General features: G+C 39.6%; 1 protein-coding gene across 11 annotated transcripts in view; it reads right to left on the bottom strand.

Annotated features, from left to right (window-relative positions):
• NTNG1 (netrin G1) overlaps positions 1 to 24,175 on the bottom strand; it is a 453,958-nt gene that overhangs the window by 114,488 nt on the left and 315,295 nt on the right. The window lies entirely within an intron of this gene.

Below are 24,175 nucleotides of genomic sequence, written 5' to 3'. Positions count from 1 at the left end.
CCACTGCATCTGACTTTAAAAAGTTTCTATAGCTGCTCATGCCCTATTTAGGCACAAGAAAAGCAATGATGCCATTTAGATCCAGCAAAACTAGCAGTCAGGTTGTCCAGGATTAGTCTGTTGGTTTATTTTTTAATCAAATATAAGTTAAATTGGATATCCAAGCATTATTACAGAATTAAAAAAAATAACATCAAATAGTCAATAAACTCAATGTTATCATTCCAGGCTCTGGGAAGAAAACTTGGGCCTGGAATTCTCTTTAAAGAAATGTTTCAATTCTCTGTGAGGTCTCAAACTCATACAATGAGCTTGGAATCTGACTTCTAGCCTGACAAGGGAGGGGGGAGCGCTATTGAGAGAAGTTCAGAAATTCAGGGACTTACTCTGAAAGAAAATGCTTAGAACCCTGGAAAATCAAGACATAAGCAGTGCATACGTTTGGGAGTCTTTAGCAAAGGTCCTGCCTTTTATCCCCGTGAGCAAGCTGGTGATATATGAGCAGTAACAATGGAATATGCAATTCCCACAGAAATGTTACTATATCTAACATCTTTGACTCTAAAAATTGCAAAGGCCAACTTGCTATTTGTTGAGGCAGCAGGCCATAAATTGCACCTCACTGAGTGGTTGGCCAACTGTTTGGAAAGAAGAAAACCACATTTTACAGAATTATAGAGACTGGGGGTCAGAATAATGAGTGTGTGTGTAGCTGTGTACACAGGGAAAGGAGGATGCAGCTGCATCTTTGCATTTGTGAATACAGGTGCTCTCAAGGGAGTAAAAATACCCAGGACTCAGGGCCAGAAACAAAAATGATCACTGGTTTTTTTAATTCATTTTTTTCTCTTTCTCATAGGAATCTAGGTCACTGTCAGAGCAGAAATCCAAGTTTCATATAGACAAATCTATGCCCCCCCCCCAGTAGATGCTACGGATTAGGAAACAGCAACAACTCTTAGTAATATGACAAATGAGGCTATCAAGTACTGGAGTGGATTTCTTTAATCAGTCCCCTCCTGAGGCCCTGCCACCTGCTCAGAACACTGACCAATAACTACCAGCATGGAGCACATACACAGGCTAAGAATAATACTGAGGCCAGATTCACAGCTGCCAAGCTGACTTGTGAACTGAAAGGAAGAGGACCTTCAGTGGTGTCTACCCACTCATTGCTCCCTTGGGTAAAATCGAAGCTGCAGCTTTCTTAAGGGTCTGCTGGAAGTCACCACACATTCCATGTATCCTGTCTACTGTTTGGTGATGAAATCTAACAGGCTGCATGGGTGACATTTAAATAATACACACTCTGTTTGGAAATGTAATCAACTCAAAAAAAATAACATTTCTAAGAGTTATTTTTTAAATACGCCTGAAGGAGAGAGTTCTCTCTCCCTGTGAAGTTTAAACTTGCACCTAGCAGAGAGAGATGGCCGGTGAGATAGCCAGACAGAGACAAAGACAGACAGAGGCAGAGACAAAGAGATAGACAGAAACAGGCAAAGACATAAACAGAAAGGAGGGTGAGGAAGAGAAGGAGGAGAGGAGAGGAGAGGTAAGAAGAGGGGAGCAGTGGGGAAGAAAAGAGAGGAGAAAGAGGAAGAGAAACAGAGAGACAAAGACACAGAGAGACAGAAAGAGGCATTGTCAGAGAGAGACAGAGATGGGTGAGGAAATAGACAATGTTCATAAGTCGGATCTCTATGTTGCATGTAGGAAGATTTCTCTCTAGCCAGCATTGGCTCCCTTAATTTCCCTAAAGTTCTGTCTATGACTGAAATCCTAGGGGTAGAATCACGGATTATAATGATTTAGCATCCTGTCTGAGGCTGAATTCCCCAATGAGGAGAAAGCAGTTTAACCCCAAAGGATTTACTTGTGACATATTTGGAGACAAGGGATAGAATACTAATGTAAATAGAATTCCTCGTCTTGTAACTTCTAATGTTATTTCTACTCTGGTAAATGCTTAGTGGAGTTGGTTACAAGTACATTCCATAATATAACTGACACAAGTGAATGAGCACTCATTCTTCCTACTCTGCTACCTTTGGCTCTCACCAAGCAAAAATTCAACTAACCATCAAGCCACAGCTCAATTTCAACTGGCTTCAGAGACTTTACCTGCCCTTTCCAGGCACACAGATTTCCCACTTGTGAAGTCCCCAGCTACTTAGAACTTGTGAGTTGTAAGGGACTTAAAATCTTTTAAGGTCATAGATTTAGTCAGAAGTATGACAAGAACTCATTTACCCTAGGCCCTTCATTCTACTAATGAGGAAAATGAAGACCGGGCTGGTCAAACATTTTATATAAGGTCACACAGTTGAAGAGTCAGAATTAGAACCCAGGATCAGTCCTGGTTTATAACCTTAAGAAAAGAAAGATAATCCTACTGCAGAAATTACCATTATTTTCTTTTAGAAATTATTACAGTACTTTGATCCTATGAACACAGAGGAGTTGGAAAAGGCTCTTATAGATCCCATAGTCCAAATTCTTCATTGTAAAGACAAGGAAACTTTAGCCAAGTAGATTAATGAATGTGGCTAAGGCCACATGGGTATACGTGGTAGAGCCAGGTTCCTAACCCAGGTCTCCTGACTGCAAATCTTCCACACTCTTCACTTCACCATGCTGCTGCCTTCTCAGTAATTGACCTAGTCTTCTTCCTTTTCACCAGAGATGAGGAGATGAAGCCCCAAGAAAGAGAGAGGGAGGACAATGCAGGGTGAAATGTAAAATGAAGGGGTTGACCGAGATGAACTCTATGTTCCCTCCTAACTCTAACTATGCCTTCCAATCAGGTGTGTGCTGGTGCCTGCTCACACTCGTTCCTGAGAACTTCTTGTTAAATTTTCAGGGTGAGTTTTTATACCACAGAAATCACAAACACTACAAACCAGTGATTGATTTATTGGTTTTTTGATTATCTAGACTTGAGGAAGTGATGGATGGAGAAAATAATAATGCAGATTAGCCCTAAAAGTGTGTCCTCTGCACACTTTTGAGAGCTGTTGATAAACATTTACCAGCATACTCCTGCCCCTAAGTAATCTTTGCTGAAGGTTACAAAGCAAACCTTTTCTAGCACAAAGCTGTGACTATAAGCGCCTGACCTCTAAGAAAGGGCATTTTATTGTTCACTTGTTTCAGGGATGTCCAACTTTTCCTGCCTCATTTGAGGTTGTCTTGGCAAAGCTGCTGCAGTTGTTTGCCATTTCTTTCTCTAGACCATTTTATAGATGAGGAAACTGAGGTAAATAGGGTTAAGTGACTTGTCCAGAGTCACACAGCCAGGAAGTGCCCAAGGCCAGATTTGAACTCAGTAAGATGAGTCTTCCTGACTCCAGTGGACATGCTGAGCCACTTAGCTGCCCCATGGAAGGGCATGAACTACTCTTATTTCTATGCTATATTGATTCTACTATCTGTAATCACTTTTGTGGCCACTTATTATCTGTCAAGGCTGTTGAATTAGGGTGTGTGTGTGTGTGTGTGTGTGTGTGTGTGTGAGAGAGAGAGAGAGAGAGAGAGAGAGAGAGAGAGAGAGAGAGAGAGAGAGAGAGAGAGAGAGAGAGAAAGAAAGGAGAAGAAAGAGGATGAGCAGAAGAAGGAAGAGGACGAGGAGGAGAGACAGACAGAGACAGAGACAGATGACCAAGAGAGACAGAGATATACACAAGCAGAGATCTCTAATCAGATTGTAAGTTCCTTGAAAATAGATGATGTGACATACTTTTTCCATCCTGTACAAGTTCTGGGCACACAATAAGTATGTCACATAAGATAATGGGACTGAATACCCCAAGGTCTCCTATGGAAAATGAAGCTTGTCTTTGAATTTTTTGTACAAAAGCCACCTAGTATGAAGTACGCAGATTCTGAAAAGATGGGTGAGATGTCAGAAACCTAATTCAATTCAAATCCATCCTAAAAGGATTTTCCAGCTGCCTGACATCTGAAATTTGACAATTATGTAAAAGAAATGTTTTGATGCTTCTAAGGATAGCATAGGGGCATAAAAAGGTTTACAGGAGAAAAAAGAGAAACACTCAAATCATTTATTGATTTCAGGTTCTCTATGTACCATTTGCATCCCAATGAATATTTAATTCAATTGGGATTGTATATTTAGAACTAGATAGGACCTTCTACCATCCAGGCCAATTCCCATATTTTATAGATGAGGAAACTGAGGCTCAGGAAGGTTGTGACGACCCAAATGAAACAGTCAATCAAAAAAGCATCTATTATGTCTACTATGTTCCAGGATTTGTGTGAAGCCCTGGAGATACAAATGTAAAGGTGGAAATAATTCTTATATTCAAGATGCTTCACATGGGCAGTAAGTAAAATTTGAACTTAGGTCCCCTGTCTCCATAGAGCACTCATTCCATTGACCAGGCTAAAACTTGCCTGGCACTTTGCTAGGTGTTATAAAGCATATAAGGGTATCTTAGGATATGTTCCCTGCCTTCAAGAATCTTAGTCAGATTGGGGGAGGCAAACTAGACATACATGAAAGTAGTAGAGCCTATTGATGGCTTTTCTAGCCTGTCACCCCTCCCCAATCCATCCTCCAGCTATCAAAGGGATTTTTCTAAAGCACAGGTCTAAACATGTCCTGTCCCTACTCAAAAAACTGCAATGGCTCCCTATCACCTTCAGGATCAAATGCAACATTTTCTGCTGTTCAAAACCCTTCATAATCTAACCTCTTCCTCACCTTTCCTTAATCTTCTCATACATCATTCTCTAGGCACTAACTTTGATTCAGTGACACTGGTGTCCTTGCTGACTCCTCAATAAGACCCTCTGTCTCTCAACTCTGGACTTTTTCTCTGGCTATTCCCCATTTCTGGAAGGATCTCCTTCATCATCCCCACCTCCTGGCTTCCCTGACTTTCTTCAAGTCCCAACTAAACTCACAGGCTCTACAGGAAGTCTTTCCTAACCCCTCATAATTCTAGTGTCTTCCCTCTGTTAATTATTTTCTATTTATCTTCTCTACAGTGTGTTTGTGTATGTGTGTGTGTGTGTATATATATATATATATATATATATATATATATATATATATATATATATATATATATATATATATATATATATATTTGGTTTTTGCCTCTCCATTAGATTATAAGCTCCTTAAGGAGCTATAAGGGTAGGGACAGTCTTTTGACATTTTTTGTATCCCTAGCACTTGGCACAGTGACTGTCACATGATTAATTAGATGTTTAATAAATGCTTGCTGAGTGACGAACCAAGGCAAGACAAAACATGACTAAATGTGTATATGGGTTAAGAGATTTACAAGGAACCTTAAAAACTCTTTGGGCTAGCTTCTTCACTTTATAGAGTGACTAAGTCTTACCAATGGGAAGTGACTTGCCTAAGGTCACAAAGGTAGGAAGAAGCAGGGCCAGGAATTGAATCCAAGTCCTCAGACCTCAGATCTATTGCTTTTTCTGATATACTGCATTGCTTAAGGCAAAATGTAGTTTGGGAAGCCAGAAAGAGTGAGTTTTCATGGCTTTGTGGAGGAGAAGAAACATGAGATGGGGCCCAAGGATACGGATAGGGAAAAGAGTTGTTAAGTCTATTCAGAGTAGAATAGTTTAAGTCTACAGACAAAAGTGTCCATGGTGTGTTATGGGAGCCCAAGAAAGGCACACACATCTTTCTTTATAGTCCATGAGTATAAAAAACTAGAAAGGTCTTGATTGTACTCTTGAAGGTTGGCTGTGGGGTAGGCAGCTTGATCTGTTCTTTCTGTATTGGCAAAACTCCCTCCAATTAATTAAACTTTGGGGATGGCATGGGTTACTTGGGCACTAAACCAAGGTGTGATTTCTCCAGAAACTGTATCTGCTGACAAAGCCCGTCTTTCCCGGTTGCTTTCTCAGTCACTGTAATGACTGCCGTGTCAGAGCTGAGCATGTGAAAGTGGACACCAAGGTTCTCCAATATTGCTCTATATTTAGAAATGTTCCCCTTCCATTTTCCACAGCTCAGTTGATTGTCATCATCCTATTCTGAACACATGCTTAAATCTTTTATTGAAAGCATTCATGGGGTGTTTTTTTTTCTCCCCTCTCTCCAATGGGAGAAAATGGATTTTGCAATGCTAGAGATTGTTCTAATTTTCTAACTTGGTAAAGCCTGCTCTTATGTGGGTGGAGGGTAAATCTGTTCAGCTGGTCCCTTGTCTTTGATAGGTTCATTATTCAGTAACATGACTATCATTTCCTCAGGCATACAAAGCAGGAAAGAAAACCCACTCTGGAACTTCTGCCCTAGGCCTCAAAGTTGGGCCTGGAGTCAGGAAGTCCTGACTGCAGATACTTAGCTGAGTGAACTTGACCAAGTCACTTAACCTCTGTTTACCTCAGTTTCTTCAGCTATAAAATGGGGGTAATAATAGCATCAATAGCATAGGATTGTTGTGAGAATCACATGTGATAATATTTGTAAAGATATTTAGCACAATGCCTAACACATAGTAGGCACCTGTTCCTTCCTCTCCTCCTTTCTCATTGATGAACCTCGCTACATGGTTTACCATATTTAGTCAGGAATCACCATGCTTCATATTTCATCTTAATCATCTCCTTCCTACCTACCCTGCTTGCCACTTTGGCAAGGACTATTGGACCTTGTCATCTGTCCTATTTCCTGTACATATACTTGTTCCCTAACTCCTCTGCATATTTTCTAGTTCTGGAACAATAATAGAATGCACACTTCCGTTCCTTCTGGAAAGGATATACCAATCAACTCTGCTTTACCACTTACTCTTCCTGTGACTTCCCAAAACAAACAAATAAACCAATCATTGGCTTCTACTTCCCTGTATGAGTTTATTGCATCATGAGATAATAGATTTAGATCTGGAAAGAGTTCTGGAAATCATCAATCGACCTCCTTCTTTATATAGTTGAGATGTCAAGTGATTTATCCAAGTCTGTTAAGTCTCAGAGCCTATATTTGACTAACTCATCACTCTCCTAGATGACTTCTGTCTTCTTATATTAGAATATAAGCTCTTTGAGTCCAGGAACTATCTCACCACTTTTGTATATTGATTTCAAGTGCTTTACATGGCGTTTGGTACATATGCTTAATGCATGATTTTCATTCATTCATTTATTTATACTTGTGAGGTATAGTGCAAAGAGTGTTAAATTTGGAATCAGAAGGGAAATGTTTGACTTCTAGCTCTGATATTTCCCAGCTACATGATAATGGATGCCTTGGTTTCCCTGTCTATAAAATGGGACTAATTTCTTCACCATTCAATCTTCTGAATGCTAAAGGATACCACAGAGTCCTAGAACTGGAAGGGATTTCAAACGTCATCTGGTTCAATGCATACTTGAAAGCATGGATGTGCCATATAATATTGTGGATGACAGGCTGTGCAATTTCTGCTTGAAGGATCTTACATTGATAAGAAATTCCCATGCTCATGCAAAATCTACCTTCTATAACTTTCATCTAATGATTCTAGTTTTGCCCATTGGAATGAATCCGACGAAACCTAATACCTCTTGTACATAAGAACCTTTCAAATATTTGAAAGTCTCTGTCCAGTTCCTTTCACCCAAGACATCCCTTTGCCAGGCTAGAGGACATCGGTTCCTTCAAGTGATCCTTCTAGGACTCAATTTTGAGTCTTGTCAATTTCCTTTTCAAGATATATTTGAATTTAAGGTTATAAGTATTAGAACTAGAAAAGGCCATTAGGGCTATCAGTCTTCTGATTGTCTCTTTTCTCTAGGCTAAAAGTATATCATTATTTGTTCTAAATATAGTTGTATTCCCTACTCTGAAAGAAATGACCATACATAAAACCTAAGTATTGTATAAATAGTGTTAATTTTAGTAGGGGTGGCTTTCTATATTGGATACAGCATGTCATAGGAATTAGAAGGCTGATCTTGGAGTTAAGAGGGATCTTAATTTTTTAGGATCTCTGATAGCTCTTTAAGAGCTGATGTTCTTGGATCTGAGGATCTTCCAAATTGGAAGAAGGATATTGCAAAAATAGAATCTGCCCTAAGTGGTTTCTTCCTTTCATAATTACCATTTTGACTCTCTTTAAGGATAATTGACATAGCCCTTCCTCTTTCAAAGGCAGGAAATTGGAGAGCAATGTCATTTATATGACTATTTACTTTGGAAACTGAGGTTTCCATTTAACGTCTCTTCACATTAAAGATCCAATGGTCTCTTGAATAAGGCAATTTCTTCATCCCGAAGAATAATGGATCAAGACTCTTGCAGCTTCCTGGATCCCCCTAAGTCTATTGGCCAGATTTCCTGATAAGCCTTAAACACATCCTAAAAATTTCCTTGAGAGTTCACCATAAACCATAAAACTTCCACACGGAGAGAGGCATCAGAGTACTACTAATCAGAGAACTCACTGAACTATTCATTCTTCCAGGTGTTACTAAAAATAGTTCTTCCCAATTTCCAAGGATTCCTGGGAGAACAGTAGGAAATGCAAAAGGGAGCAGAAATTCAAGATGGGGACAGCAAGTTCATTGTGAGTCAACAGTGTGATAGCACAGTCAGTAAAATTCATGGGAACTGAGGCTGCATTCACAGAGGCAGAGCTTCCAGAAATATGGAGGTCACAGTCCTAGGGAACCATGTTCTGCCCAGATCACATCAAGAATATCATTCTCCGTTCTAGGTTTCCCAGTTTCAGGAAGACATACACTCACACACTGGGAAGTGTCCAGAGTAGAGTACAAAGCATTTGAATCCATGCCTTATGATGCTTAGCTAAAGAAACTGGAGATGATTAGCATGAAGAGAAAACAGGAAGTCATGGGAGGAGGCATGATTGCTTTGTTTATATATTTGGAGGGCTATTGTGTGGAAGATAAATGAAGCTTCTTTGGACCCAGATGGTAGAACCAGGAACAATCAGTGAAAGTTACAAAAGGATCACTTCTGGCATGACATAAGGCACAACCCCCTAATCATCAGAGCTGCTCAAAGTGGGAGTGGGGCGGGACTCCCTTCCTCCACTGCTTATCCCACCTCAACAATTTTCTTGGCCACTTGGATCAGATGGCCTGGAAGGCCCCTTCGGATTCAGATTCTGTGATTCTAACATGGTTGATAATCTGAGCCTTATCAGGTGGAACTATTATAGTATTCTTTTATGATTTCTGTTTCTGAGGGGATAGAGACTGAGGAATAAATGCAGTCATGGAATAACCACAGCGGTGGAGATCACTGTTGCTCAAGACAGGACCAATCAACATGGAGCTCATCCTGATGGTAATCTGTGGATGATACTGGCTGCCTTGATAAAGTAAGGGCGTGATGAAATGTTATACTCTAATTCATTTAAAGTAAACAGATTATTCATCATTGCTTCAAGTTCCATAAATATGACTATAAATGTTTTAGTAGACTAATGTCTATGACAAAGTAATTAGGAAGAGTATTGATAAGGCCAGTTCTATACACCCATCAGTGACTTGGGGTCACTTGCTAGCTACTAGATTTCTTTCCCCCTTCTTTCTGTACAGGGGCACTTGAAATAACTCTTGTCCTTCAAATCCAAGTAGTAAAATGAATTAAATACTTGATTTCTCACAAACAGGTTTGGGATTCCAATCTGAAAGGGAGATTAATTCTAACCCTCCCTTTCAAATTCCACAGGACGAAATGATACCCAATGAATTGGGGACAAATGTTTTCTCTGTCTTCTCTATGAGAAATTAGGATCTTACATTTGGAACCAGGCATGACCTCATCAAATAACCTCTTTATAATGAGAAAACTGAATAAGATTCAGAGAGGTTAAATGATATATTCATGGTTACACAGGTTGTGAAGAGGAAGTGTTAGAGTTTGTACCCAGGTACTGTGACTATAAAAAGGAACAATGTGAAATTTCCATGTGAAATTCCTATAAATATTATTTTTTAGTAAATTCTACCCAAAAAAGTGTTTTATCAGTCTGCAAGAAAAATATAAATATGACCTCTCATACTCATTACCAAGTCTCTAAGACTAACTAACCAACCACTAGGTTGTGTCTTTTAACAATCATGTGGGGGCGGCTAGGTGGCACAGTGGATAAAGCACAGGCTCTGGATTCAAAAGGACCTGAGTTCAAATCTGGCCTCAGACACTTGACACTTACCAGCTGTGTGACCCTGGGCAAGTCACTTAACCCCCATTGCCCCGCCAAAAAACCCAAAACCAAACAAAACAACAAAATAACAATCATGTGACCCGCAAGCTTTTCAAATGTCTAAAATGCACATCACTTTCCTTTTAAAACTAATATTATTTCCACAGTATGGGTATAGGTTTTTTTTTTGTTTTTGTTTTTGTTTTCTAAGGATTCTTTCAAGCAGACTGGCCTAAATAGATAGTTTTATGGCTAGGAAAAAAGTTGAACCTGTGCAAAATAGCCTCTCTCCACTAGGGTAATGAGGAATTTGCAAAGCCTTCTTTTCCTTTATTCAGTACTCTTTAGTTTTCATTACTAAATTCTGGAGGAAATTGAATTAGATTCCCATGGGTGGTATGGAAAATTGGGGGAAATAGCTTTTTTCTAATTCTCCCTTTTCTGAGGAAGAAATAGATAATATCTGGTTGGGAATAGCAACAGCACACCTGGTAGACCACTCTGGTGCTGCACTCCCCCTTTTCCTTCTCCTTTTAGGTGGCCTATTTTTGTTAACAAGCCCTGGAAAAGAGATGAAACTTTAAAGAAACTTCCTCCAAATTTCCCAAATGAAAGGAAGCATGAGATCTCATTTGTAGGGTGGGATACTGCAAGTTGAATTGTTGCTAGAAACGATCCACAAAGGTTATAATCGTCAAATTCACCAGTATGCTGGTGTCCTTCTCTGTACATGGAGATTAGATGAGAAGCGTCTCTGAGCTGAAAATATTTGCACGTAGAATATGATGGTGTTGATGATGATGCTATTTTTTATTTTGTTCTGGACCTTTGATTTTATCAGGGTGATTACCCTATTGTTGTCCCGGTGTATGTGATTTTCTTTAGCCTATTTCTTAAAATATAACTCTTCTATAACATATAAACAGACACGTGTCACACTAGATAGAGCACAAGAATTGGACTTGGGAAGGCTTGAGGTCAAATTCAGCCTCAGACACTCAGCTGTGTGAGGCTGGGCAAGTCATTTAACCTCTCTGCTTCAGTTTCCTTATCTATAATATGAGGATAAAATAGTATTTACCTCTCAAAGATGTTGGGAGACTCAAATGAGATACTATTTGTAAATTATTTGACAGACCTTCAAGAATTAAATTCTTATCGTGGGGGCAGTTAGGTGGCTCAGTGAATAAAGCACCAGCCCTGGATTCAGGAGGACCTGAATTTAAATACAGCCTCAGACACTTGACACTTACTAGCTGTGTGACCCTGGGCAAGTCACTTAACCCTCATTGCCCCGCACTCCCCCCCCAAAAAATTCTTATTGTGTAAACTCTCCCCACCCATGTAGGTTTCCAATTCATCTCTGATTTACTTTTTTAGTCAGTTACATGGAGGTCTTCTTGATTCCAAGGTCAACCCTCCATGTACTATGCCACACTACATTTATAAGAACACTATCCCCACCCCCAATGAAAAGCAGGCCCAGATATCTTTTCATTGCTTCCTTTTGACCAGGAGGATATTTAAAATTGGTTGCTGAGCTGGAATTTTGTGGATATACCAAAGGGGTAATCCCCTCTGTCTGAGACTTTTCTTCCTGCAGGCCTCAAAGTGTAATGAGGAGTCTAGGCTCCAGCAGGTCTGTGGGAGAGATATTTGTCCACCAGAAGTCATGAGATTGTAGTTTCCAAAAGAAGTCTATGTCTGGCCTAGATTCACTTCCTCTTTTGTGTCTTCTTTGCTTCAGTCTAGGACCTTTTGGGATCTCCAAAAATACCTTGAGTCTTTCCCATTCTTGGGCAAAGATCTAAGAAGGAGTCACCCAAAGGCAAGATGACACCCATTTGACATTGATAGGTCTATCTCCACTCAATGGACATGAAATGGCAAAAAGCTAATAATATGTATCTCTCAAAAGGAAACTACTTTTATATATATATATATATATATATACATATATATATATATATATCTCCAAAAGAGACTTGAATATTGTCTTCTTGATAGATTACAATCATTTGATGATTTCCCCATTGCTTACCATTCCGTTTCTTTGTAGGATCAAAACTCACTGGTCACACATGATTCACATTTGTGCTTTAAAATTTTCTTCTCCCCCTAATTTATATTGAATTATGAAATTATAATAATTACGGAATTCATATTAAAATGGAACATTTTACATTTTAATTTTTTTAAATGGAACTAGGAAGACTGATGGGTTTCTTTCATTCATTCACTTTTTTATTTACCATTGGCCAAATATTAAAAAGTAATTCCTTTGGATAAAGCACTGAGCTATAGTCACTGGTGAGATAAAACATGGAAGTGACAGACAAACACAGTTAATTCTAGTATACAATGTCTTATGAAGAATGTATGTGTAGAGATACAATGAGGTTTTGCACTGACTAGAATACAAGATACACACACATTCACAACCAGGACTTTTTTGGTTTGTTTTATTTTTTTTTATTATTATTATGGTTGATACTTATAGCAAAAGAAGGAATGTGGACCGGGGCAGCTAGGTGGCGCAGTGGATAGAGCATTGGCCTTGGAGTCAGGAGTATCTGAGTTCAAATCCACCCTCAGACACTTAACACTTACTAGCTGTGTGACCCTGGGCAAGTCACTTAACCCCAATTGCCTCACTAAAAAAATAAAAATTAAATAAAAAAAATTAAAAAAAAAGAAGGAATGTGGACTAATGGTAGGCATGTGCTTGCTAGCTCAAACCAGCTTGTGAGAGACAATTGTTAAATTTTCAGTGCAAGTATCCATACTTTAGAAATATACAAATGCTACAAATCAGGGCTTAATTTGTGTTTTGCTTATTGTCTAGACTTTAAAAAGTGATAGAGAAAATGTTAATACAGATTAAACTTAAACATGTGGGGCATAAACTTTTTTTTTTTACTGTTTTAAAGCAAAAGCCAGTTCAACATTTACTACTGGCCAGAAGTATGGATGGTCTTGAATTTCTTAGCTTTTGTTTTTGCTGTACCTCATCTGGATATTGATCAAATAGAATGTGAGGCACAAATGGGCTTCCTTGCCTCAGTTTCTTTGTATGTGTTCATATTCTTTTTTGAGCAGAACAACAGAAATAGGTTTTGAGGACACAGTACCCTCATTTGGGACAAAACAAGAATCACAAGGCATTTTTCTAACTCTAGAAGCAGATGGTTTAGTGGATAGAGAGCTAGTTGCAAAGACAGGAAAACTTGGGTTCAAATTATGCCTTTGACATATGACCCTGAGCAAGTCACTTTACTTCTTAATTCTCCAGGTAAATATCTAACACTAAACTGCAGAAAAGGTGCTTACCTACACTAGAAGAGGCAGTTTCTTTTATTGGGTGTTTCCAATGAAATGCCAGATCTAGTCACTGTTCCAAAAACAAATAAACAAACAAAAAAATCCCCAATCACTGTTCCAAAAACAAACAAACAAAAAATTTCCAAACATCTGCATGCCTTCTTCAGGGACAGACTTTCTGTAGTAGTAATAGTAGAAAACAGGAATAGAGCCAGTATGGAACTCCAAATAGCTAAAATCTAATAGATGGTAGCAGAGAGCAGTGACCTAATGATCAGAGATTCTCAACAGAGTTAGGTTACTCAGCAGAATGATTTGTCAAGCAGAGACGAGGTGTTCAGTGGAGAACAGTGGCAGAAGAGAGTAGTAGAATGCTATCACCAGAGGACACTGACAGCCTTGCAGTGTCAGTGAGAGTTGCTCTAGCCATGTGTATGTCCTGACCACAGGTTCTTCCAAGTTTCTGGCATGCATCTCTTCCCATACTTCCTGGATGTGTGTTCCCAATGTATGTACTCTTGGTAAACGTCCCTAGGTAACCAAAGTTATTTGTGTGCCTGTCCTCCATCCCAAGTGATGTGGTACACCTGTGGAAGAGTGAACCTCATGCCTATGCATGCACGGAATGGAGATCAGTTCTTGTCACTTTATTTGTTATATTGTATGAATAAATGTCTTTTGTTTTGAACAGATGTGTCTTCTGGATGCTAAAAGAAGACACCAACACCAGTGGGGCTTATCAAGTAGGATCCAAAGTCGATTTTGAGGTTTTTGGGGATCTTCAAATTTAAAAGAAATTGTGAGAGGTGTTATACATATAGTACCATGTACCAGTGTTTTTCTCATGGTTGACCATCGATTTCTCTGACCAATAGCCTTTTTCTACTTTACTGATTTATCTTTTTTCCTCTCTCCTTAAATGTGTATGATTCCGAAGGTCCTGCCTTTGTCTCTTCTTCTCCCTCAATACTTTAGTCCTTGGCAACTCTATCTACTTGTAAACCTTCAATTATTAGATGACTTTTTTAAAAGGTGAGTTCCAAATTCTATCCCTCTATAGATGCCTCTTGAATCTACATTTCCATCCTGACCTCATCCCACATTTCGAACAGCTGTTTGGATATTTTCACTTGAATACCCTTCTGGTACCTCGAACTTAGTATTAGTTCAAAAATTGTATTTGTCATCTTTCAGAAATAGCCCATCTTCCAAACTTGCCTTTTATTAAGTAGATTAAGGAGTTACAAAATAATGTGCTATTGGAAACCTGAGGGCAGGCAAGTGTTGGAGCCAGCCATTAACTGTTCCCAGGGGTGATTGTTAAATTTTCAGTGTGAGCACTTACATCTCAAAATCTTCAAATGCTACAGATCAAAACTTGATTTATTATTTTGTTGATTTTCTGAATTTAAGAAAGGGATGGAGAAAATGTTAATTATGCAGGTTAAAATTTAAAATGTGATATGAATCATCATCATTATTAATATAAATATTATTTTAGGAGCAGAGCCAGTTGAGGAAGGTCATTGCTAACTGGGAGATTCATAGGATTACCAAAATAGAGCTAGAAGAGATATGTAGGCAATCCAGTCTCTCATTTGAAAGTTGAGGAAAGAGTCATAAGGAGGGGAAATGACTTCCACATAGTCACATGGCTAGCCTGGTGCCACAGGCAAGATTTGAATGCAATTTCTAGTGTACTATAAAGCTCTTAGAGGCTTTCAGAAGTGGCAATTGAATTGATCTATAAAAAGGTCCGTAAGAATTGAGCTTGCACTAAGTATAATGCAGATGATGAAACAACAATAAACATGATATAGGATGTGTGAAGCAAAGAGAAAAGAATAAGTAAAAGTCTACATAAGACTCCAGTGATGGGCTACCCACCCCATGGTAGCCAACTCCTGAAGCAGTCCATTCCAATTAAAAAAAAAAAAAGGTTTTCATTTTCTTTCATTTTTTTTCTTTCCTTTTTTTTTTTGTGAGGCAATTGGAGTTAAATGACTTGCCCAGGGTCACACAGCTAGTAAGTGTTAAATGTCTGAGGCCAGATTTGAACTCAGGTCCTCCTGAACCCAGGGCCGGTGCTCTATCCACTATTCTATCCAGCTGCCCCGGTTTTCATTTTCATTGAGCAAAAATCACCCCCTCTTTGACTGCTACCCATTGTTCCATCTTCCATCTGGGGTCAAGCAGAGAAAGTTCAGTACCTCTACTACAAGGTAACCCTTCAAATACTTAAATTAAATTTATCATTTTCAATCAACCAATCATTCAACAAGTATTGTTTAAGGATCTACCATGTGCCAGGAACTTTGCTAGGCTTTAGGATAAAAGAAAATGGAATGAAACAATTTCTACTTGCAATTGACTTCCTGGGTTGCTCTGAAGCCTTTTTCTTTCCAGGTTAAATAACCCTAGTCCTTCCAAACTATCTTTGTATCACGAGTTCTCTGGTTACCTCATCTTCCTGGATGTTCTTCTCTCCAGTTTGTTGATGTCTAACTTTAAGATTGTGGAAATCCCTGGGATTGAGAGCAGTACCACCCAAATGGTTTGAGTAGAGCAGAGTTCAGAGGGATTATCAACATTTGACTCTTTTCATTCATCTCGCTACCCATATCATCTCTTTAGATCACCATGTCCCACTGCTGGCTAACATTCCCCCCCACCTCCAACATTCAAGTTCCATTCTCAGATAGCTCTAATAGTTTTTAAGAGATTCTTTCTAATACTAAGGATAAAATCTTCCTTCCTATTCATTCCACCCCATGGCACTGGATTTTGATGTGTCTTGCTATAGAGAAGTGACCTGTGTTTATTCTAATAAAAGCCATAGGACAGACCATCTAATGACTGTAACACTGCCTGAGTGTTTGAGCTTGATGCTTCAATGTTGACCCTCCATTTGCAGCCTTGATAATAGTATTGCAACAAAGAACAAGACAAAATTGCCTCTCCTCGAGGACTGAAAATATCAAATGGGCACCACAGTGCTGCCTTTTAATTCACAGTGCAGGGAAGTAAAGGTCAATTATCTCACTTACAAGAATGAAAGACATGTAGTAAAAGTCAAGTAGATATGCCACTGCATAATAAATATATTTCAAGCATGAAAATGAGGATTTCCTACAGCAAAACAGATTTAAGGTTACACTTAATGCACTGGTAAACACAGAGACTTTAGAGAGCAATAGAGATAATCAGAAATATCCACTTGTGATGATGAAACAGGCCCCTAGAATCCATGAGGTGACATACATAAAGTGCACTGTATACCATGAATCACATTAGAAAGGCCAGTTATTTTTCTTCTTGTTCTTGTTATCATTATTATTAGAGGGAAATGGTAGTATGTTAACAGTGCAGACAATATTTATTATGATTAAAGCCCTGAAGGAAAGAAGCAGGTGGGGGCCCTGAGGTCCTGACATGCAGTCATCAGGGTAACCACAAACTCTAGTGCCCAAAGAAAGCATCCCCCCAAATGCCCTAGGTTATGAGGCTGAAATGGCATGCTCAATTTAGCTGTGTAAAATAGATTCATTTGGTTTAGAGAGGCCTCAGGGAGGAATGCCAGTCACTGACTGCAAGGTTCCCATGGGAGGAGAGATCCTAAGACACCAACCTATGGTGTATGAGGTGAGACAGGTACAAGTGCAGCAGCCTAATGTATTAAATAGATAGCAGGCCTAGGAGTCCTGAACACCTGGGTTTCAGTCTTGTCTGCTTACCTTGGGGGAGTAAAAGGTCCCCAAAGGCTCTGTCGGTCCTTGGCCACCCTCTCTTCTACTTCTATACTATTGCATTTGGTAGATTTCATCAGCTTCCATAGCTTCAATTATCACCGATGATTCTCCAATCTCCTTGTCTAAGCCTAATCTCTCTCCTGACCTCCAGTCTCATATTTCCAATGTGCTTATTGGACATCTCACAATGAATGTACCATAGACACCTTAAACTTAATGTATCTAAAATTCATTATCTTTCTCCAAAACTTGTCTGCTGCACACAACTTCCCCGTTACAGCCAAGGGTGCCACCATCTGCCCAGTCACCCAGGGTCATGACTCAGGTGTCATTCTAGATTCAATATTTATTAAACACCTTCTACGTATCAGGCATTGTACTAAGGGCTGGGGCTACGCTAGTTGGGGCAAATTAAAATTTTGATTGATTGATTAAAACATTTCTTTCCTTGCTATCATTTATGGCAGTACAACCATGGCCTGGGTCTGTCACTGGTGATACTTGCATGCTAATGCAGGCCTTATGGCACATGGAGATAGCTAGTTGGCACAGTGCTTGGAGCACCAGGCCTGGAGTAAGCAAGACCTGAGTTCAAACCTGGCCTCAGGTACTTATTCCTTGTGTAACCCTGGGCAAGTTACTGAACCTCTGTTTAACTTTCATTTCTCAAATTTAAAATGGAAATAATGGCATCTACCTCACAGGGTTGTTGTAAGGATCAAATGAGATATTTGTAAAGTGCCTGGCCCATATTAAGTGCTATGTAATTATTTATTTTATTCCCTTTCCCTTTAGGGTTATTGGGAATATTAACCAATTTTCCATATGTAATCTAGTCACTCTTTTATTTAATTTTGGACTCATCTCTTTGTCAGTTTGTAGTGTTTCTCCAAGATATATGTGCCGATAGACTAAGTCGACAGACTATCCATCGAACTGTATGTGTGTGAACTGGTTATAAACTGGTTTGACTGGTACAGCCCTAGGCTATCAGAATGTAAGCATGGTAAGGCCAATGAACTCGAAACCTGGGCATTATCTTCCTCCAGCCTCTTACTGCAGGACAGAGACTTATGTTTCCTATATCCCTGTCCATCAATCCTTACTGCTTATTAATCCATTCATTGGTCCTGACTACATTCACCTATGGATGATGAGGCCTGCTCCAACTGATGTCAAGCAGTTTTTTGTCTAGAATTTTATATAATTATGAGCCCTGAAGGTCTTTGGGCTGTCAATCAAAATGCAAAAGTGATGGCATAGTTCTATATATGAAAGCCTCCCTGTTATATCCTGCCCTTGCCTGAGGACAATGGAGCCTGTACATTAAAACCGTTTTCTGTTGGCATCTGTTCTCTCCTCGTGAGTAGTAATGTGGTTTGTTAAGTGCTGTCCCTGTGAGGCTCCACTGCTCTTCACCTGAACCCTTCTGCACTATAATATGAGAGATTGGACAATAGGCAGGCTGCATCCATTTGGTCTCTCCTATGTGAATTCTTAGGCCAAATTATTTTGAGTGATTATGAATCAGAACTAAGACCTTCTGCAATCCACATAAAGTTACCTAAAAACAGGCGATTCTGCAAAAATTTTACCATTCACTGCACTGGGAATTCTTCTCTTTGGAATCCACGTTGGCCCTCCTCCATGACAATGTTAAACACTCTTCGAAAGCATATGTCTCCTTGTTTACCACCTTTATCAACTCACTATACTGCTGTCTACACTGGCTCTTCCAAACCTTTTCATCCTTCCTCCAACCTCCCATAACTCTTCTTTCCCTCAGTTTCTCACATCAGGACCTTACCTGATATTTTACAGGAAATAAATTACGGTCATTGGCTGTGAACTCCCTCTTCTTCCCTCTTCTTCCCTCTTCTTCCCTCTTCTTCATCTCCTATAACACTCAGGTGACTTTTGCCACTATCTCTTCCTTATCCATTGCTCATGTGATGAAGTGACCTTACTTCCTGCTGAAGCTAACCCCTCTTCTTTTTCAGTTATTATAGAGGGCAATACCATCCCCCTGTCCCTGAGGCTCACAATCTAGAAGTTTTCCTGGATTCCTCACTATCTTTCACTTCCATATCCAAGCTATTGTATAGCCTTTCACCTTTGCAATGTCTTCCCCCCACCCCACGGGGCAATGGGAGTTAAGTGAGTTGGCCTGGGTCATCACACAGCTAGTAAATGACAAGTGTCTGAGGCTGGATTTGAACTCAGGTCCTCCTGAATCCAGGGCTGGTGCTTTATCCACTGCGCCACCTGGCTGCCCCTGCAATATCTCTTAAATACTCCCCCTTCTCTCCTCTGACACTGCTTCCAACTAATGCAGTCTCTAATTACCTCCTGCTGCTGTGTATGTCTGGTTTAAGCCTCTCCCCACCGTAATCCATCTTCATTCAGTCACTAAAGAGTTTTACCTAAATTGCACGTCTGATCATTGTCATCCCCTCTATTCAATAAACTCCAGTGGCTTCCTATCTCTTCCAGGAGCAAATAGAAAATGCTCTATTTGACATTCAAAGTCTTTCACAACCTAGCCTCCCCCTACCTTTCCAATATTCTTACACCATACTCTCTGTCACATCCTATTCAATTCATTGGGAGTGGCCTCCCAAGCTATTCCACAAACAAGACAATCCATCTCTCTGGTCTGAGCATTTTTTTCCTGGCTATCCTGCATGCCTGGAATGCTCTTCCTCCTCTAGTCTGACTACTGATCTCCCTAGCTTTCTTTAAGTCCCAACTAAAATCCCACATATTCCAGGAAGCCTTATCCAACTCCTCTGAATTCAAGTGCTTTTTCTCTATTAAATATTTGTTTCTTATCCTCCATATTACTTGCTTTGTATATAATTATTTCCATGTTGTCTCTCCCATTACATTGTAAGTTCTTAGAGGACAGGGATTTTCTTTTGCCCCATTTTGTATTCCCAGAGTTTAGCACAGTGCCTGGCACTTAGTAGGTGATTAATAAATGTTTATCGATTGATTGATTTAAGCCCTCCTTGATGTTAATAATCAGAGAATTTTTTAATAGTTACTTCCATTGTTGTTAACTGAATGTTTGGAGTCCTTCTTTCATTCTTGTGTGTATATGTTCCAATCTCTCTCGTTTGCTTCGGTCCTGTATTTCATATTTGATATCCCAGAGACATTTCAAACTCAACAGCTCTGGGGCAGCTAGGTGGCGCAGTAGATAGAGCACCGGCCCTGCAGTCAGGAGGACCTGAATTCAAATGTAGCCTCAGACACTTAATACTTACTGGCTGTGTGACCCTGGGCAAGTCACTTAACCCCAATTGCCTCACCCAAACCAAAACCAAACAAACTCAACAGTTCCAAAATAGAACTCATTATCTTTCACCCCCAAACAATTGCTCTTCCAAACTTTCCAATTTCTTTCTAAGATACCATCATACTTACAGTCTTCAACTGTCTGAAGTAGAAGGTAAAGGGAGGCAGGCTTTGCCAAAAAATAAGGAAAAAAATTTACTTAAAATAAGTTGAGTCCTCCTAAGGAAAAATAGCTTGACTTGGAAGGTAGTGGATTTGCAGTCATGAGGGGGTCTTCAAGAAGAGGCTTATCAGGGAATCTAGCACTTATCAGGAATTGTATAGAGGGGATATTTGTCGAGGTAATGCTAGATGACCTTGGAGGTCCGTTCCAACTGTATGCATTTTATGATTTTATATGGGGATACAAAGTACAAAATGACAATTTCACAATAGATAGGTAGGTAGGTAGGTGATGATGACGATAGATAGATAGATAGATAGATAGATAGATAGATAGATAGATAGATAGATAGATAGATAGATAGATAGATAGATGGATGGATGGATGGATGGATAGACAAACATTTGTTGAGGGTTTGCCATGTATAGGCAATGACACTAAGCACTGGAGATACAAGCAAAAGCAACCATAGACAGTCCCTACTGTCAAAGATATTATATTCCCATAGGGAAAGATAATACATAAAGAAAAGGGATCTGGAATGATAGTGGGAGGGGTAGCATTCACATGTAATAACGTGGAAATAGATGTCTAGGAGGTGTTATGGAGGCCTGGAATTAAGCAAATTAAGGTGAAAGCTGCCCTTTCCTTGCCCAAAGGTAGTCCAGGGGTGGAATTCCATGTTCCAAAAGGGAGAGAGTAGAAATGAAGGTCTGGGTGGAGATGGCATGAAAGGAGATGTCCAGAAATGTTGTAACTATCTAAAATGAGCATACTAGTTAAAATAAACATTTACCATGTAATTAAGAGTAATTTTGCTTATCTCTCAGAGGGTTTTATCGGGGTGATTTGGGTATTTCATTGTCTCCCTAAAAATCTGCTCCAGGAAGTTTGAATTGCTGCCTTATCCATATTTTCCCATAATTATTCCATAGGGGATCTAGTCAACCCACTGACCCAGCAAAGAAACTTCATAACTAAGCTTTTTTTTCTTAGGAAGGTCCCATTCCCAGAGCTTAGGCTATGTACTTATTAGTGTATGCATTCATTGACTGCAGGGACTGTTTTTGCTGTTGCTGTTGTTTTGCCTTTCTTTGTAGCTTTGGCATTTGGCCCAGTGCCTGGCACATAGGAAGCCCTTAAATGCAACTCTGACAGAAACATCTAGATCTTTTGGATCCCTTACAAGAGGAGATTTACTCCAACCTCAGTCCCTTTAATTTATTCACACATGGTATGAAGAGAGCATGCTAGATGCGGAGTCAGAAGAACTGGTTTCAAATTTTGGGTCAGCCTCATAATGCCTGTGGGACCTTGGGCAGGTCACTTAATCTCTCTAGGCTGCAAGTTTCTTCATCTGTAAAATCAGTAGATTGGGTTAGATGACCTCTCATTTCCCTTCCAATTCTATGGCTCTATTCCTATGATTGCTGACACTGTGAACTCAAGGCCCTTTACCTCTGATTGCCTATGGTGGACACTTCTACTTATCAACATTCCTTCTTCAAATGCAGCACCCTGAAGACCTGAATGAAGTACTGTAGATGTAGCCTGATGAGGAAAGAATACTCTAGTATAACCTCCCTGGTGCTAAACACTATATTTTTCTTAATGGGACTTAAGGTTACATGAATTTTTTTGGCTGATATGTTGAACTGCTATATTTTCTCTAATGTTTTTTCTGCTAAATTTCCCAAATCTTGTTCAGACTCCTGTCTGGCCAATCTTCCCCCCATATCTAATCGTGAAGTTGGTTATTTGTGTAACCATGTGTAAGGGTACACTTTATCCCTATTGTATTTCCTCTTTTGTGAATTGCCTAGTCTAGGCATTCAGTACTTTCTGTACTCTGGAAACATGTGTTCTATGTCTTTATCAAATAATGTTGTTGTTGGACAGTTTCAGTGATGTCCAACTCTTTGTGACCTCATTTTGGGTTTTCTTGTCAAAGATACTGGAGTGGTTTGCCATTTCCTTCTCCAGCTCATTTTACAGATGAGGAACTGGTATAAAAAAAGTTGAGTGACTTGCCCAGGGTCACACAGCTAGTAAATGTCCCAGGCTAAGATTGGAATTCATGAAGATGAGTCTTTCGGATTCCAAATCCAGTGCTCTATTCACTGTGTCACCTGGCTGCCCATTTTAACAGTTGGCATTAGACCAAAGAAGCAAGAAGGCAACATAGTTGATAAAAACGTTCAGCAGTGTAGGACTAAGGGAGAATCCACTGCACAAGTTGTTTACCTTGATAGAGTATAATGTCTTTGAAGTCAGGAAATGTTTGTTTTCGTCTTTGTATTCCAAGCGCCTAGCATAGTGTCTGGTATGTAGTAAAAGCTTCCTAGATCCTTGTTACTACTCTTTGGATCTAGCTAATTAATTTGCTCCAGATCTGCTCTACTAAAATCTAGCTCGCATCTCTCCATATTTTTATATAAAAATATGAGAGACCTCCTCAAGTCCCTTGCAATAATCAAAGTAAATGATATCTATAACATTCCATTGACATATTAAAAAAAGAAATAAGGTTAGTATGGCATCACCTTGTTTTTGAGTATTTTTCTATTTTTTTCTCTATACTCAACCATTTCGTGATCTCCACAGTTCCTATGGGGCTCATCTATCACATATTGTACCTGCAGATCATCCCTGCTATCTATGCAAGCCCAGTGTCTCCTAAACTTCAATACTGCATCACCAACTGCCTATTGGACATCTCTAATAGGATGTTTCATAAGCATCTCAAACTTAACATGTCCAAACTTGGAAGTTATTATTTTCCTCTCCCCAATGCTTCCAACTTCCTAATGCTACTAAGGTATCTACCCACCTTCCAGTCATCCGGGTTGACAAACTTGGAGTCTTCCTTGGCTCTTGCTTCTCCATTAGCTCTCACTTCCACTCAGAAGCTGTCTATTTCTTTGACCAATTTCGACATCTATACCTTTCTCTGCATTTACACTTCTATCCTAATCGTGCTGGCCTTCATCACCTCTCTCCTAGACCAATGCGAGGGCTTCCTAATTCATCTTCTTGCCTCAAGGTTCTCCCCTTTCTGACCCATACATGTCATAATTACCAAACTGATATTTCTAAAGGATCCATCTCCTTCCCCTGTTGAGAGAAATGATGTTGCTCCTTCTTACCTCTAGGATGAATTACAAATACCAGCCACGGTTGACTGTTAAAACCACTGACAGTCTGGCTTTAGCCAATTTTTTTAAGGTTCATCACACATTATTCTCCCTCAAGCACTCTATGTTCCAGGCAAACTGACTTGCTTGTTGTTCCCCATACCCCTCCTGCCATTGTACATCTCAACACCTTTACAGAGGCTCTTCATGTGCCAAGCATGTACTCTCTCTTCATTTCCATTTCTTGGAATCTCTAGCCTCCCTCAAGGCTCTATTCAGATGCTTCTTCTTGAAGGAGGCCTATTCTTATCTCTCAGTAGCTAATAACCCTTCCCCCAAACA

Source organism: Dromiciops gliroides, chromosome 4, assembly GCF_019393635.1.
Source record: "Dromiciops gliroides isolate mDroGli1 chromosome 4, mDroGli1.pri, whole genome shotgun sequence".
Classification (NCBI taxonomy): Eukaryota; Metazoa; Chordata; class Mammalia; order Microbiotheria; family Microbiotheriidae; genus Dromiciops; species Dromiciops gliroides.
This window is presented reverse-complemented; position numbering and strand designations above follow the sequence as displayed.